The following is a 15083-nucleotide window of genomic DNA, read 5'->3' on the forward strand; positions in this document are numbered from 1 at the left end:
GGACAGGGGATCAATTCCCAGCACCCACATGGCAGCTTATTACTGTCTGTAACTGAAGTTCCAAGGAATTCAACACCCTCTTCTGTCCTCCTCATTTACAAATATGCATGTGGTATAGAGGCATATAAGCATTAAAGGCCCATATGATGCATCTGTCATCAAACAAAGACAACATTTGAAATTTCAAGGTGCTTTTATCCTGTTTCCTAAAAGTCTGATGACTTTCAGCTCTGATCCATTTTAGGTCTTTGATCCATGTAGAGTTGATTGGTATATGTTGTTAGGTGAAGGCTTAACTTCATTCATATTACATCTTCTTAACATCCCTTGTTTAACTGATTTTACTTCCAACATTGTGCAGTCTTAGCAGCCTGATCAAAACACATCTGGTTACAGAGGGTCAGATAGACAGCAAGAAAGCCTTCCATGTTTTGTAACTCAATAGGACAACTCTGTTTCACACCAATTAATTCAAAAGAGCCAGCAGAAATGTATGTTTTTTGTTTGGTTTTTTGTTTTTTGTTTTTTGTTTTTCTAGACAGGGTTTCTTTGTGTAGCTTTGCGCCTTTTCCTGGAATTCACTTGGTAGCCAGAATGGCCTCGAACTCACAGAGATCTGCCTGGCTCTGCCTCCTGAGTGCTGGGATTCAAGGCGTGTGCCACCACTGCCCGGTTAGAAGTGTATGTTTTTAACAAACATAAAAAAATGACAGATGAAATGCTGGATATGCCAACTGTGCATATCTGACACACAAGATAAATATATATGCTAAACTGTGCCCCATAAACACACATATTTATCATATTAACTAATCTTTAATTTAATCATGGCCAGTGTGCATGAGCAGTTCTGGGCTTTCCAAGTCTATATTATTGATCTGTATGTCTCACTTTATATCAGTAGTAGACTATTTTGATTGTTGAAGCTTTGTATTAAAATTATGAAATCCTGTGGGATGTCCTGCAATTTTATTCTTGTTTTATTTTCAAAATACTTTTAAGGCCATTTATGGTAGTGCTTGCCTCTAACCCCAGCTCTTTGGAGCAGAGACAAGCGGATATCGGGCAGTTTGAGGCCAGCTTGATCTGTATAGTGAGTTTCAGGAGAGCTAGAACGGACATTGCTATTTCTGTGCAAAATGCCACTGGGGTTTTGATCTGATATGCATAGAACTGATAGAGTACATTCAGGGATATTGTCATGTATTAAAAAAAGTCCCAGCCACTCAAGAAGTTGAGGCAGGAGTACCAAGTTCTAAAAGTGCCTACTACAACCAATTTAAGACCAGCCTAATTAATTTAGTGACATCCTGTTTCTAAATAAAAATTAGAAGGCAGAGCTTAGAGTATAGCTCAGTGGTAGTGCATTGCTTACCATGCACAAAGCCCTGGGTTCAATCCCAGTACTGCAGAACAACAGTAATAATGAGATTAAGTCTTCTAACCCATCAACCCCAATGGCTGTCATTTCTTGTCTTCTTTCATCATCTCTTATTTGGTAGTTTTCTGAGTGCAAGTCTTTTATCTCCTTGGTGGAGTTAATTCTAAGTATTTTATTCTTTTTGGTGCTTTCACAAATAAATACTTTCTTCATTTCCTTTCCAATTGTTCACTGTTAAGGCTGGGACTATTTATTGCTCAGGGGCTGAACACTTGCCTGGCATGCACAAGGCCCTAGTTTCAAGCTCCACTACTGCCAGGAAAAAACAAAAATAAAATTGTTCATGGTCAATAGTAGTATACAGAAATATGGCACACTTGGGCATGTTCATTTCATTAGCCAACCAATTTACTAGTTTTGCTCCTGTAATTCTGAGAACTTTCTGTAGAATGTCAAGATTTTCTATGAACAAGTTCTTCTCATCTCCAGATATCTTTAGCACCTCATAATTGGGCACCTTCATTTCATTGTCTAGCCTAATGGCTCTGTGTAGCACTCCTAAAGGTCTCTTGAACAGAATTGGTCATAGCAGCATCCTGTGTTCTTCCTGATCTTAGAGAGAAAGCTGTCAGTCTCCCCACTGCATATGATGTTGGCTGTGGGTTTCCATGTGTGGCCTTTGTTACACAAGCTGGACTTCCATCATGTTTCAGTGTTTTTATTATCAAAGTCTGTGATATTTTGTCAAATTTTTTGTTGAATCAATCTTATTGGTTATACAGCTATTCTATTTGGTTTCTTAAACGCTTCCATCTCTAAAGAATCCATGTTTGTAGGAATTTGTCCATTGCATCTAGGCCACACAACAGTTAGCATATAACTGCTGAGTGCTCTTGAAACTTTTCATATTCTTGGGAATGGATGGTGAGGTCTCAAATTGTATTAATATCCATCTCTTTTTTTCAAAATTAAATTGGGAAAAGGTTGCTAATGTTGTTAATCATTTTTGAACAACCAACTTTTGGTGCATCAGCTTTCTTCACAATTACTCTAGACTCTGTTTTGTTTATCTTCATTCTCATCTTTAGTTTTCTCCTTCTACTAGCTTGAGGGAACATTTTAGGGGACAGGGGTCTCATTATATAACCCAAACTTGTCTCAAATTCACAATCGTCCTGCCTCAGACTCTGATGCTAGGTTTCTAGGTTATATCACATCCTTCACCTGCCTCATAGTAGTTTTTAAAGACTTAATATAATAATCAAGTAACCTTTTTGGCAAAATACCACACACAGAGAAAGAAAAAAATGTTGCTGCAATTATTCCTACCACTAGTGTTAGCCTTGAAGTCAGGTAGCCAGGTCTATCTCTGATTAACCATACAGATTTAAATAATTTTTGAAAACCACTTTAAGCTCCAGTTTTTCATTATCTGAATGGAAATAATTTCTATGTGACAGACTCATCATATAGATGGAACCTGATACAAATACAGAGCCATCCACATCATAAATACCATACCACCTTGGTCAACATTAGCATTAATAATCACTCTTGAGCAGACTGGTGAGGTTTGAACCCCAAATGGTCACAACAAGGAGTAAAGAGGTGAGGACGGCATTGATACATAAGGAGTGTGAGGAGACACATGTTATACAAAAGGTGAAACCACATTAACATAGCTACTAAATAAAAATGGGAGAGAAAAAATGAGGGAGGATCTGATGCAAAATTTCTAAACCTGGTAATTTACTAGATTTCATCCTCCAGAATGTGACCATGAAGGGCTGAGACAAGCAAGTTATTAGTGGAGGAATATACTTGTGAAGGTGAGCCTGAGATAGCCCTCAGGACACATGCACATGTGATCTCTGTAGAGGCAGAGAAGGAGGCATGTCTTAGATTGCAAGTGCAGTTCCAACAGAGTTTCTACAAGTTTGTGGCTGAGTTCCCTACTGTCACCAAGCAGAGGGATTTGGGGTCTTACAGAGTCTGCCTTGCTGTCGTACCCCACTGCAGAAACCATGGTCTCTGCAGAGGACATGATTCAATGAGAGTCAATAGCCTGGGCCTTCTGTCACTTAGGTGACAGCCACAAGAGACCACTTATTCATGGCTGCCACAACTGAGACCCTGAGAATAAGATGGAAACACTGGATATTCAACACACAAAATAGCAATCACCCTGTCTAACATTCCCTCAGCTTTACGTGATTGCCTCGATGAAATTGATGGAATTCGAGGATTGGAAAGAAGAGGGAGAAGTAATCTAGAAACAAAGGGAGGCGAAAAGGACACTTGCTAAGATCCTCACACTTCAACTCACCCAATCAGTCTTCCACCAGCAAGGTGGGAAGGTGTTTATCAGCTGTAGGAGTTTTCTGGTAGAAATTCCGGGTCACTTATGCATACTATCGTATCTTCTGCAAATAGGGAAAGTTTGACTTCTTCCTTTCCAATTTGTATCCCCCTGGTTTTAGTTTTTGTCTTATTGCTCTACTTAGAACTTCAAGTACTATATTGAATAAATATGGGGAGAGAGGACAGCCTTGTCTTCTTCCTGATTTTAGTGGAATTGCTTTGTGTTTCTCTCCATTTAATATGATGTTGGCTGTCAGATTGCTGTAAATTGCCTGTATTACATCATGGAATCTTCCATGTATTCCTGATTACCCCAAAACCTTTGTCATGAAGAGGTGCTGAATTTTGTCAAAGGCTTTTTCAGCATTTAATTTGATGATCATGTGGATTTTTCTTTCAGTTTGTTTATATGGTGGATTGCATTGACAGATTTCTGTATATGATCATGTGGATTTTTTCTTTCAGTTTGTTTATATGGTGCATTGCATTAACAGATTTATGTATTTTGAACCATCCTTCCATCTCTCTATGAAGCCTACTTGATCATGGTGGATATATATATACATATTTTTACTCCCTTCTTGAATCCGATTTGCCAGTCTTTATTGAGTATTTTTGCATCAATGTTCATGAGGGGGATTGGTTTGCAATTCTCTGTCTTTGATGCATCTTTTTGTGGTTTAGGTATCAGCGCGACTGTAGCCTTGTAAAAAGAGGTTGGCAATGTTCCTTTTTTTATTGTGTGGAACAATTTGAAGAATATTGGTATTAGCTCTGCTTTGAAAATCTAGTAGAATTCTGGTCCTTGGCTTTTTCTGGTTGGGAGATTTTAATGACTTTTTCTAATTTCTTAAGTGTTATAGGTATATTTAAATTGTTTATCTGGTCTTGAGGCAATTTTGGTATATGGTACCTATCCAGAAAATTGTACATTTCTTTTAGATTTTCCAATTATGTGGATTAGGGTTTTTGAGGAATGACCTAATCATTATCTGGATTTGCTCATTTTTGTGTTATGTATCTTTTTTCATTTTTTAATTTTTTATTAGGATGCTCTCTCTGTGCCTCTTGGTTAGTTTGGGGAGGGGCTTATCTATCTTGTTGTTTTTCTCAAAGAACCAAGTCTTTGTTTCATTGCTTCTTTGTATTGTTCTTTATGTTTCTATTTTATTGATTTCAGCCCTCATTTTGATTATTTGCTGGCATCTATTCCTCCTGGGTGACTTTGCTGCTTTTTTTTCTAGAACTTTCAGGTGTGGTGTTAAAGCACTAGTGTGAGATTTCTCCAACTTCTTTATGTGGGCATTCAGTGCTTTGAATTTTCCTCTTAGCACTGTTTTCATAGTGTCCCATAAGTTTAGGTATGCTGTACATTCATTTTCATTGAATTCTAGGAAGTCTTTATTTCTTTATTTACTCTTTGACCAATTTGTGATTCAGTTGACCATTATTCAGTTTCCACGAGATTGTAGATTCTAATTTTTGTTGTTGTTGAAATATAACTTTAAGCCATGGTGGTACAAAAAATAGAGGAGTTATTCTCAAATATTATTAAGGACACACCTTAATAATATTCGTCCCAGGAGCTGAGAAGAGAAGCCTGTAAACACTGACAATTATTTTTTGGAAATGAATCTGAGGAAACCAAGATCCTTCTTTGTCTGTCAACTTTATTCATCTGGGATAAAATCCTGTCTACAGAGCTACAGTGCTGTTCTCCTGCCTAGCTCTTGTCTTGCCTGATTTTTCTCTATATTTACCTACTTTCCCCTCTAAGTTCTATCTTAATTCTCTCATCTTGGCCTTACTCATCTTGTATTTCCCTATCTGGCTCTTCCTCATCTTCCATCTTGTCCTCAAGTTCTCTCCTCAAAATCATCCTCTAAGTCTCCTTATACCTCTCAGTTTCCCCACATGTCTGAGGTATTCAGTCATAAACCCAATCAATAGCAATCCCCTGGCAGAGCAAGTCATCAGGCTTGAATTCCTGCAGGGTCATAAAGGCAGGTAAGAATTTTCTTCAAGGAGTGAATATCAGGCTTTCTTTTACAACCCAAAAGAGAGTGGTAAAAGAGGTGGCCAACTGAGAGCTAATGATTGGTTAGTAGATCAAAAAAGGGTATTTATATACTCAGTCTACATTTCTAGAAGTGGTTAGGTAAGAAGTTAGGAGTCTATAATGTTAGTGAGGTTGTATAAGAAAAGAGAGTCTCTGCTTAAATTGCACAAGAAATGAAGCTCTCTGCCTGACCTAGGAGACAGGAGTTGTTTCTATAGGGTTGTTACCTTAGTTCAGGAGATTGATTGGCTTTTGATGTTTGATAGGTATTTTAGATAAATATACTATTAGGAGTTCTTGAAAGCACACATAGCATACAAGGAAATCATGTAGGAACCAGCTAATATATACCAAATGCTAAAATATCACCAAGACTTCTTAAACAATGACTTGACCTTTAGAAAATTCCTTGACCTTTCCAAGTAGTAGCTTTTGGGATAGTAGCTGAATTCCATTATGTTTGGTCCTTCTCCACCAAATAGTAATTAAGGAAATGCCTTGCCGGCCATTGTGATGGAGGTGATAACCTCAACTGAGGTTTTCTCTTCCCTTGTGAATTTAGTCTGTCAAATAGACAAAAACTAAGCAGCCTGTCTTTATTGGTCATCTGTTCCTCTTTCCTTAAAAGGAATGTCAGGTCTTTTCCTTCTCTTTGGATTGAGCTGCTTGTGGTTTTATTGTTACTATTACTGAACTGTGAGAGTTCTTTATATATTTTGGCCCATGTTCAGATGTACAATATGTAATATTTTTTGGCACTTGAAAATGATCTTCCCACTGTTTTGATCCATGGTCTATTACTTATTAATAGTGCTTTAAATGCCTTCACAACTGTACTTAGTCTCAAAAAATAGAGTGTGATCTTTGATGTCTGTGTTCAAGACAGAATGATTAAGTCAACTCTGTAACACCCACTACACTGTTATCTCCAATTTGTTATGGTGAGAAATTGGAAATTTGTCTTGACTACTCTGAAATATACACTGCCATTGACTACAATTGTCTATGGGTTGCTTATAACCTGCACCTCTTTCCAATGTGAAATTTACATATTTCGACCAACAGCTCCTTGGGGTTTCCTTCCCACAGTCTGTTTATCCTTAGTTTTTTATTTATTTATTTATTTATTTATTTATTTATTTATTTGTGCCTCCTCTGCCATTTAGAGTAATCACAGTCTGATAAATGTCTGTCTCTCTGACCCATGAACGTTCTTCCCTAGAAGAGAAAATCTTCACAGCAATTTCTCCCCACCATTTGTCTTGCCAAACTTTTCCAAACTGACCTTTGCCAATGTTTTCTTAAAACATGATGGTCCTGGCAATTCTTCTCTGAACAAGCAGCGGTAAACCTTTTGTTCCAGCTAGTGGCATCACTGCAGTTACCAACACGATGAGAAGGAGCCAGCAACTCGGAGCAGCAGCTTTTGCCTCCATGGTCCCACCACTGATTGTGGTTCAGCCTGGGCCAAAGCTTCTCCCAAGCCTCCTAGGTCGGCCTCAAACTCAGGATCCTCCGTCCTCTGCCTCCTTCAGTAAATCCAACCAGTGTGCTTCACCACAAGTGGTTGAGGGTAGCTTGGGCCTAGGCTGGGGCCCAGAAGGCCACAGGCAAGCAGTTTTTTATGAATTCATACCATGAACTTTGGGTGCTAGATGTAGCAGAAATCTTAAAAGGTCTTATTAATTAAATCAAACCTGAGGCCAGTTATTGAGGTGAACACTGGAATATCAGAGAGACAGAAGAAGCCACAGCTAACCTCACCTGGCCAACTTCTCAGCTGATCTTGTTCCCTCAGACTGGAAGCCTCTGTGTCCTCATATCCAAATGGCTCTCAGCTGAACTGTGCTGCTAGAAGCCTGAAAGCTTAACCAGCCAAATGCTTCTAGTTTCTGGTCCTCACGCCTTATATACCTTTCTGCTTTCTACCACCACTCCCTGGGACTGAAAGACTTGCTTTCTGGCATTAAAGGTGTGTGTGACCATGCCTGGCCAGTTCCAATGTGGCCTTGAACTGACAGAGATCCAGAGGGATTTCTACCTCTGGAGTGCTAGGATTAAAGGTTTGAGTGCCACCATTTTCTAGCCTTTGTATCTAGTGGCTGTTCTGTCTCTGACACCAGATAAGTTTATTAGGGTGTACAATATTTTGAGGAACACAATACCACCACAGCTTGCAATGTGAGGAGGCAGTTTCCCAGTCTTGGAAAGCCTTAGGTTGTGTGAGGGACTTCCCATGGTTAGGAGAGCCTCAAGGTCAAGATTTCTGTCTGTACCTAACACAAGCTGTCCTGTGCCCTCCATTTTCATTTTATGACCTCCATGACCTACAATGAATACCCAGGGCTTTCAATTGTGCTCACATTCTTATTCTCCAAATTATAGGAGAATATTCCCCACAGGTGGGGACTAGACCTCTGCTCCCAGGTCTGCTCCTGTCTCAGTTCTGACTCCATGGGATGGGAAGAGTGGGTTGAGAAGGTTCCTGGGAGCCCTGTTCTGAGTCAGGGTGAACCATGTCACTGACAGTTGATGATGCTCTTTTGCTTATTCTTCTCAAGCTTCAAAAAACAAATAGCAGCCAGGCAGTGGTAGCACACCTTTAATCCCAGCACTCAGGAGGCAGAAGCAGGGGGATCTCTGTGAGTTCAAGGCCAGCATGGTCTACAGAACAAGATCCAGGAAAAGTACAAAGCTACACAGAGAAACCCTGTCTCAAAAAACCAAAACAACAACAACAACAACCAAAAACCAAATAGCTGAGTGTGGTGTCACACATCTTTAATGCTAGCACTGAGGAGGAAGAGGCATGTAGATAGTATGAGTTTGAGGAGAGCCTGGTCTACATAACAAGTTCCAAGCAAGCTAGAACTATACACTGAGACCCTGTTTCAAACAATATCAATACTGAGGATTAGACTGGTAGGCTGTGGTCAGCACTGTGATTATTCACTTCTTCTCTGTAGTATTTAATCCATATCCATGGCACAGGAAATACATTTTTTTCTACAAACAGAAATCCTTCAGTTAGGGATTTCTCCCAGTCCTGAGGTCTAGCCTTTAACACCTTTAAGATTAGCTGGGCCATCTTAACCCCATGACAAATTATTTAATTTAATATAAACAGTAGGTTATTTCATAAAAGAGGCACCTGACTGTTCACAGAAAGTTTGAGCAAGAATCCCCACAAAAATCATTGGGAAATACATTCCTCCCAACCATGAGATTTCTGGGCTTTTGGGCTGAAGAGGCTCCCAGTGTGGAATCTACACAAATACCCTGAGTCAGGGTCATTGTGAGTGATCTTGGTAGAAGTAAGATTCAGCTCTCTCCCTACAAACCATATCTTGAACACAAACATGCAATCTTGCAGAGGGCCCCTTCATTTTATGGGCCCTCTGAACTGGCTGAGATCTCTGAAGGTGAAGGACTCTCAGCTGGTCCCTCCACTATTTATCCACAGATCCAGTGACTCCACCCTCCATCCAAGTCACCAACAACACATTCAAAGGTGTGACCTCTGTCTTCCTGAACTGCTTGTCAAACAACACTGGGATTTCTGTCCATTGGCTCTTCAAAGGCCAGAGTGTGGAGCTCACAGACAGGATGAAGCTGTCCCACAACAACAGCACCCTCCAAATAGACTCTGTGAGGATTGAGGATTCTGGGGAATATCAGTGTGAAGTATCCAATCAAGTCAATTCCAAGAGGAGCAACCCCATCCAGCTGGACATATTACGTGAGTGACCTCTGTTCCCCTTTTACTCCATAGTGTTTGGGGTCAGGGCTAGTTTCTTTATCAACAGAGTGCAGAATGGGTCAAAGTCACAAGGAGAAAAAACATTGTTCAGGAAACAAATACATCCAGCTTGGTGATGGATGCATGTTAATCTCATGATAACACACCAAGCAAGGTGAGCACAGTGCTGCATGCCTTTAACCCCAGCACACCAGAGGCAGAGACAGTTGGACTCTATGAGTTCCCAACCACCCTGATCTTTGTATCCAGTTTCAGGTTAGCCAGAACTACATAGTGAGACTCTGTCTCAAAAGAGAGAGAGCACAATGCAGTAGACATAGAATTACAAGGCCAGCTCAGATTACATTGTGAGACCTCTCTCAATATTAACAACAGTAGATATCAATATAGCAAATGGAAATGCAAAGTGATTAAGATTTTAGGGTCTGAGTTGGTCACACAGTCAACCCTCAGAAACTAGTAAAATATTCAACTTACTCTACACTTCTTTCGACACATTTGGATCTTCTTTAGATTATTTCCAATGCCTAATATGAATACTGCATAGACAGTGTTCTTATTGTGTTGAGTACAGACACAGATAGGAGGAAACAATACATTTTTCACCGTAGAGATACTTTTCCAAGTAGTTTGTTTCCAAGGTTTTGATCCATAAATATAAAATGCATAGATAGAAAGGACCTGTAATGAGTTTCTTACTATATTTGCATATTTATTCATTTTTGTGTGCATGTCCCAACCCATGAGTGGAGGTCAGGGGACAATTTGTGGTAGCCAGTTCTCCAAGGACATGGGATTAAGGTTAGGTGGGTAAACCAGCCCTTTATCTGCTAAGCCAATTCACTGGCCCACATTTGTTTGTGCATTTATTTCTGTGTGGCAGTTAGGGGCAGTTACTGGGAGGGAGTATGGCAGACACTCTTCCAAACTGAGCCATCTTGGTGGCCCATATACTGAGTTTCTTATCCTCATGCTGACATTTGAAGCATGACATCCCTACACAAGATGCTTTTTTTCTAATAACTGTTTTTTTTGGTGTGTGGTAGTATTTGTGTGTGTGTATGCATATATATGGTATATATGGTTTATAGGACTGGAGAGATAGCTCAATAGTTAAGAGCCCTGGCTGCTCTTCCAGAGGACATGGGTTCAATTCCCAGGACCCACATGGCAACTTATTACTACCTGTAACTGAAGTTCCAAGGAATTCATTACCCTCTTCTGTCCTCCTCAGGTACCAAACATGCATCTTCTGTAGAGACCTATAAGCAGCCAAAAGGCCCATATGATGCATCTGGCATCACAACCAAGATACCATTAGAAATCCAGTTTCAAGATTCATTCATCCTGTCTCCTAAAAGTCTGATGACTTTCAGCTCTGATCTTAGATCCATGTAGAGCTGATTAGTATATGTTGTTAGGTGAAGGCTTAACTTTATTCTTTTACCTGGATATCCCATTTTTTCCAACATCCCTTATGTAACATTATTCATTTATCATTGAACAATCTTAGCAGCCTGATCAAAACTCATCTGGTCACAGAGGGTCAGATGGACAGCAAGAATGCCTTCCAAATTCTGTAACTCAATAGGACAACTCTGTTTCACACCAATAAATTCAAAAGAGCCAGCAGAAATGAATTTTTTTATATTTATTTTTTTCTTTTCTTTTTTATTAAGATATGTTCTATTCGTTTACATATCAACCACAGATAACACTGTCCTCCCTTCTCCTACCTTCCAGCCTTCCCCCCGACCCACCCCTCATTCCCACCACCCCCAAGGCAAGGTCTTCCCTGGGGAGTCAGCAGAGCCTGGTACCTACATTTGGGGCAGGTCCAATCCCCTCCTCCCTGTACCATGGCTGAACTAAGTGTCTCAGCATAGGCACTAGGTTCCAAAAAGCCAGCTCATGCACTAAGAACAGGTCCCAGTCCCACTACCTGGAGTCCTCCTAAATGGTCCAAGCTACACAACACTCTCACTTATCCAGAGGGCCTTATCCAGTTCCATGTGGGTTCGTCAGCTTTTGGACATAGTTCATGTGTTTCCACTAGCTTCGCTAGTTGTCTCTGTACTTTTTCCAATCATGGTCTCGATATCTCTTGCTCATATGATCCCTCCTCTCTCTCGTTAATTGGACTCCTAGAGCTCCACCTGGGGCTTGGCCATGGATCTCTGTGCCTGCTTTTCTTGTCCCTGAATTAGGGTTCTATCATGACACTTAGGGTGTTCAGCTGTCCAATCACAAGTGTAGGTCAGCTCAGGCACCCTCTCGACCATTGCCAGTAGTCTATAGTGGAGTCATCTATGTGGGTTTCTGGGGACCTCTCTAGCACTCTGCATCTTCCTATTCCCATGGTGTCTTCATTTATCATGGTATCTCTTTCCTTGTTCTCCCACTCTGTTCCTGATCAGCTAGGACCTCCTGCTCCCCTAAGCTCTCTTTGCCCTGACCCTTGCCCTCCATTACCCCCTCTCAACCCCAGCTTGATCATGTAGAGCTCATCCATTTCTCCATTGCTGGGCAATCCTGTGTCTTTCATAGGGTCCTCTTTACTAGGTTGCCTCCCTGGAGCTGTGAGTTGCAGTGTGCTTATCCTTTGCTTTTCATCTAGTATCCACTTATGAGTGAATATCTACCATGTTTGTCTTTCTGAGTCTGGGTTACTTCACTCAGGATGATTATTTTCTAGTTCCATCCATTTGCCTACAAATTTCATGCTGTCATTTTTTTCTCTGCTGAGTAGTACTCCATTGTGTATATGTACCACATTTTCTTTATCCATCCTTCAGTTGAGGGGCATCTAGGTTGTTTCCAGGTTCTAGCTATTCCAAATAAGGCTGCTGTGAACATAGTTGAGCATGTGTCCTTGTGGCATGATTGAGCATTCCTTGGGTATATTCTCATGAGTGGTATAGCTGGGTCTTAAGGGAGATCAATTCCCAATTTTCTGAGAAAGCACCATAATGATTTCCAAAGTGGTTGTACAAATTTGCACTCCCATCAACAGTGGAGGAGTGTTCCCCTTGCTCCACATCCTCTCCAACATAAGCTGTCTTCAGTGTTTTTGATCTTAGCCCTTCTGACACGTAGGTGTAAGATGGCATCTCAGAGTAATTTTGATTTGCATTTCCCTGATGACTAAGGATGTCTTTCAGCCATTTAAGCTTCTTCTGTTGAGAATTCTGTTTAGCTCTATAGCCCATTTTTGATTGGACTGTTGTGTATTTTGATGTCTAATTTCTCGAGTTCTTTATATGTTCTGGATATCAACCCTCTGTCAGATGTGGGGTTGGTGAAGATATTCTCCCAATCTATAGTCTGTCATTTTGTCTTATTGACTGTGTCCTTTGCCCTACAAATGCTTCTCAGTTTCAAGAGGTCCCATTTATTAATTGTTGCTCTCAGTGTCTGTACTACTGGTGTTATATTTAGGAAGTGGTCTCTGGTGCCAATGCATTCGAGACTTTCTCTTCTTCTCTGCTGTGGGATGTTCTGTATGTTAAATGTGTTGCTCTGATTCGTTAATAAATAAAACACCGATTGGCCAGTAGTCAGGCAGGAAGTACAAGTGGGACAAGGAGAGAAGAGAATACTGGGAACAGGAAGGCTGAGTAGAGAGACACTGCCAGCTGCCGCCATGGAAATTGTCATGTAAAGATACCAATAAGCTGCCAGCCACATGGCAACTTATAGAATAATAGATTTGGGTTAATTTAAGATATATAAGAACTAACCACATACCTAAGTTAAATCAAGACCAGATAAACTATTTAAATAGTCCAATAACCCCTAACGAAATAGAAACAGTCATTAAAAGTCTCCCAACCAAAAAAAGCCCAACCAGATGGTTTCAGCGCAGAATTCTACCAGATCTTCAAAGAAGAGTTAATACCAATACTCTCTAAATTGTTCCACACAATAGAAACAGAAGGAACATTACCAAACTCCTTCTACGAGGCTACAATTACCCTAATTCCTAAACCAAACAAGGATACAACAAAGAAAGAGAACTACAGACCGATCTCCCTCATGAACATTGATGCAAAAATACTCAATAAAATACTGGCAAACAGACTCCAAGAACACATCAAAACAATTATCCACCATGATCAAGTAGGATTCATTCCAGGGATGCAAGGGTGGTTCAACATACGAAAGTCCGTCAATGTAATACACCATATAAACAAACTCAAAGAAAAAAACCATATGATCATCTCACTGGATGCAGAAAAGGCATTTGACAAAATCCAACACCCCTTCATGATAAAGGTATTGGAGCGATCAGGAATACAGGGAACATACCTAAACATAATAAAGGCAATTTACAGCAAGCCAACAGCCAACATCAAATTAAATGGAGAGAAACTCAAAGCAATTCCACTAAAATCAGGAACGAGGCAAGGCTGTCCACTCTCCCCATACTTATTCAATATAGTACTTGAAGTTCTAGCCAGAGCAATAAGACAACATAAGGAGATTAAGGGGATACAAATTGGAAAGGAAGAAGTCAAGCTTTCCCTATTTGCAGATGACATGATAGTATACTTGAGCGACCCCAAAGATTCCACCAAGGAACTGATACAGCTTATAAACACCTTCAGCAACATAGCAGGATACAAGATCAACTCAAAAAAATCAGTAGCCCTCCTATATACAATGGACAAAGAAGCGGAGAAGGAAATCAGAGATACATCACCCTTTACTATAGCCACAAATGACATAAAATACCTTGGGGTAACACTAACCAAGCAAGTGAAGGACCTATATGATAAGAACTTTAAGTCCCTGAAAAAAGAAATTGAAGAAGATGTCAGAAAATGGAAAGATCTCCCATGCTCATGGATAGGCAGGACTAACATAGTAAAAATGGCAATCTTACCAAAAGCAATCTACAGATTCAATGCAATCCCCATCAAAATACCAACACAATTCTTCACAGACCTGGAAAAAATAATACTTAACTTCATATGGAAAAACAAAAAACCCAGGATAGCCAAAGGAATCCTGTACAATAACACAACTTCTGGAGGCATCACGATCCCTGACTTCAAGCTCTACTATAGAGCTACAGTAATAAAAACAGCTTGGTACTGGCATAAAAACCGACATGTGGACCAATGGAATCGAATTGAATACCCTGACATTAATCCGCACACCTATGAACATATAATTTTTGACAAAGAAGCCAAAAGTGCACAATGGAAAAAAGAAAGCATCTTCAACAAATGGTGCTGGCAAAACTGGATATCAACATGTAGAAGGCTGCAAATAGATCCATATCTATCACCGTGCACAAAACTTAAGTCCAAGTGGATCAAGGACCTCAACATAAATCCAGCTACTCTGAACCTGCTAGAAGAGAAAGTAGGAAGTAGTCTTGAACGCATTGGCATAGGAGACTACTTCCTAAATAGAACACCAGTAGCACAGACTCTGAGACAAACAATCAATCAATGGGACCTCTTGAAACTGAGAAGCTTTTGTAGAGCAAAGGATACGGTCAACAAGGCAAAGCG

Source organism: Peromyscus californicus, unplaced genomic scaffold (assembly GCF_007827085.1).
Source record: "Peromyscus californicus insignis strain IS unplaced genomic scaffold, ASM782708v3 Scaffold_4__1_contigs__length_199733344, whole genome shotgun sequence".
Classification (NCBI taxonomy): domain Eukaryota; kingdom Metazoa; phylum Chordata; class Mammalia; order Rodentia; family Cricetidae; genus Peromyscus; species Peromyscus californicus.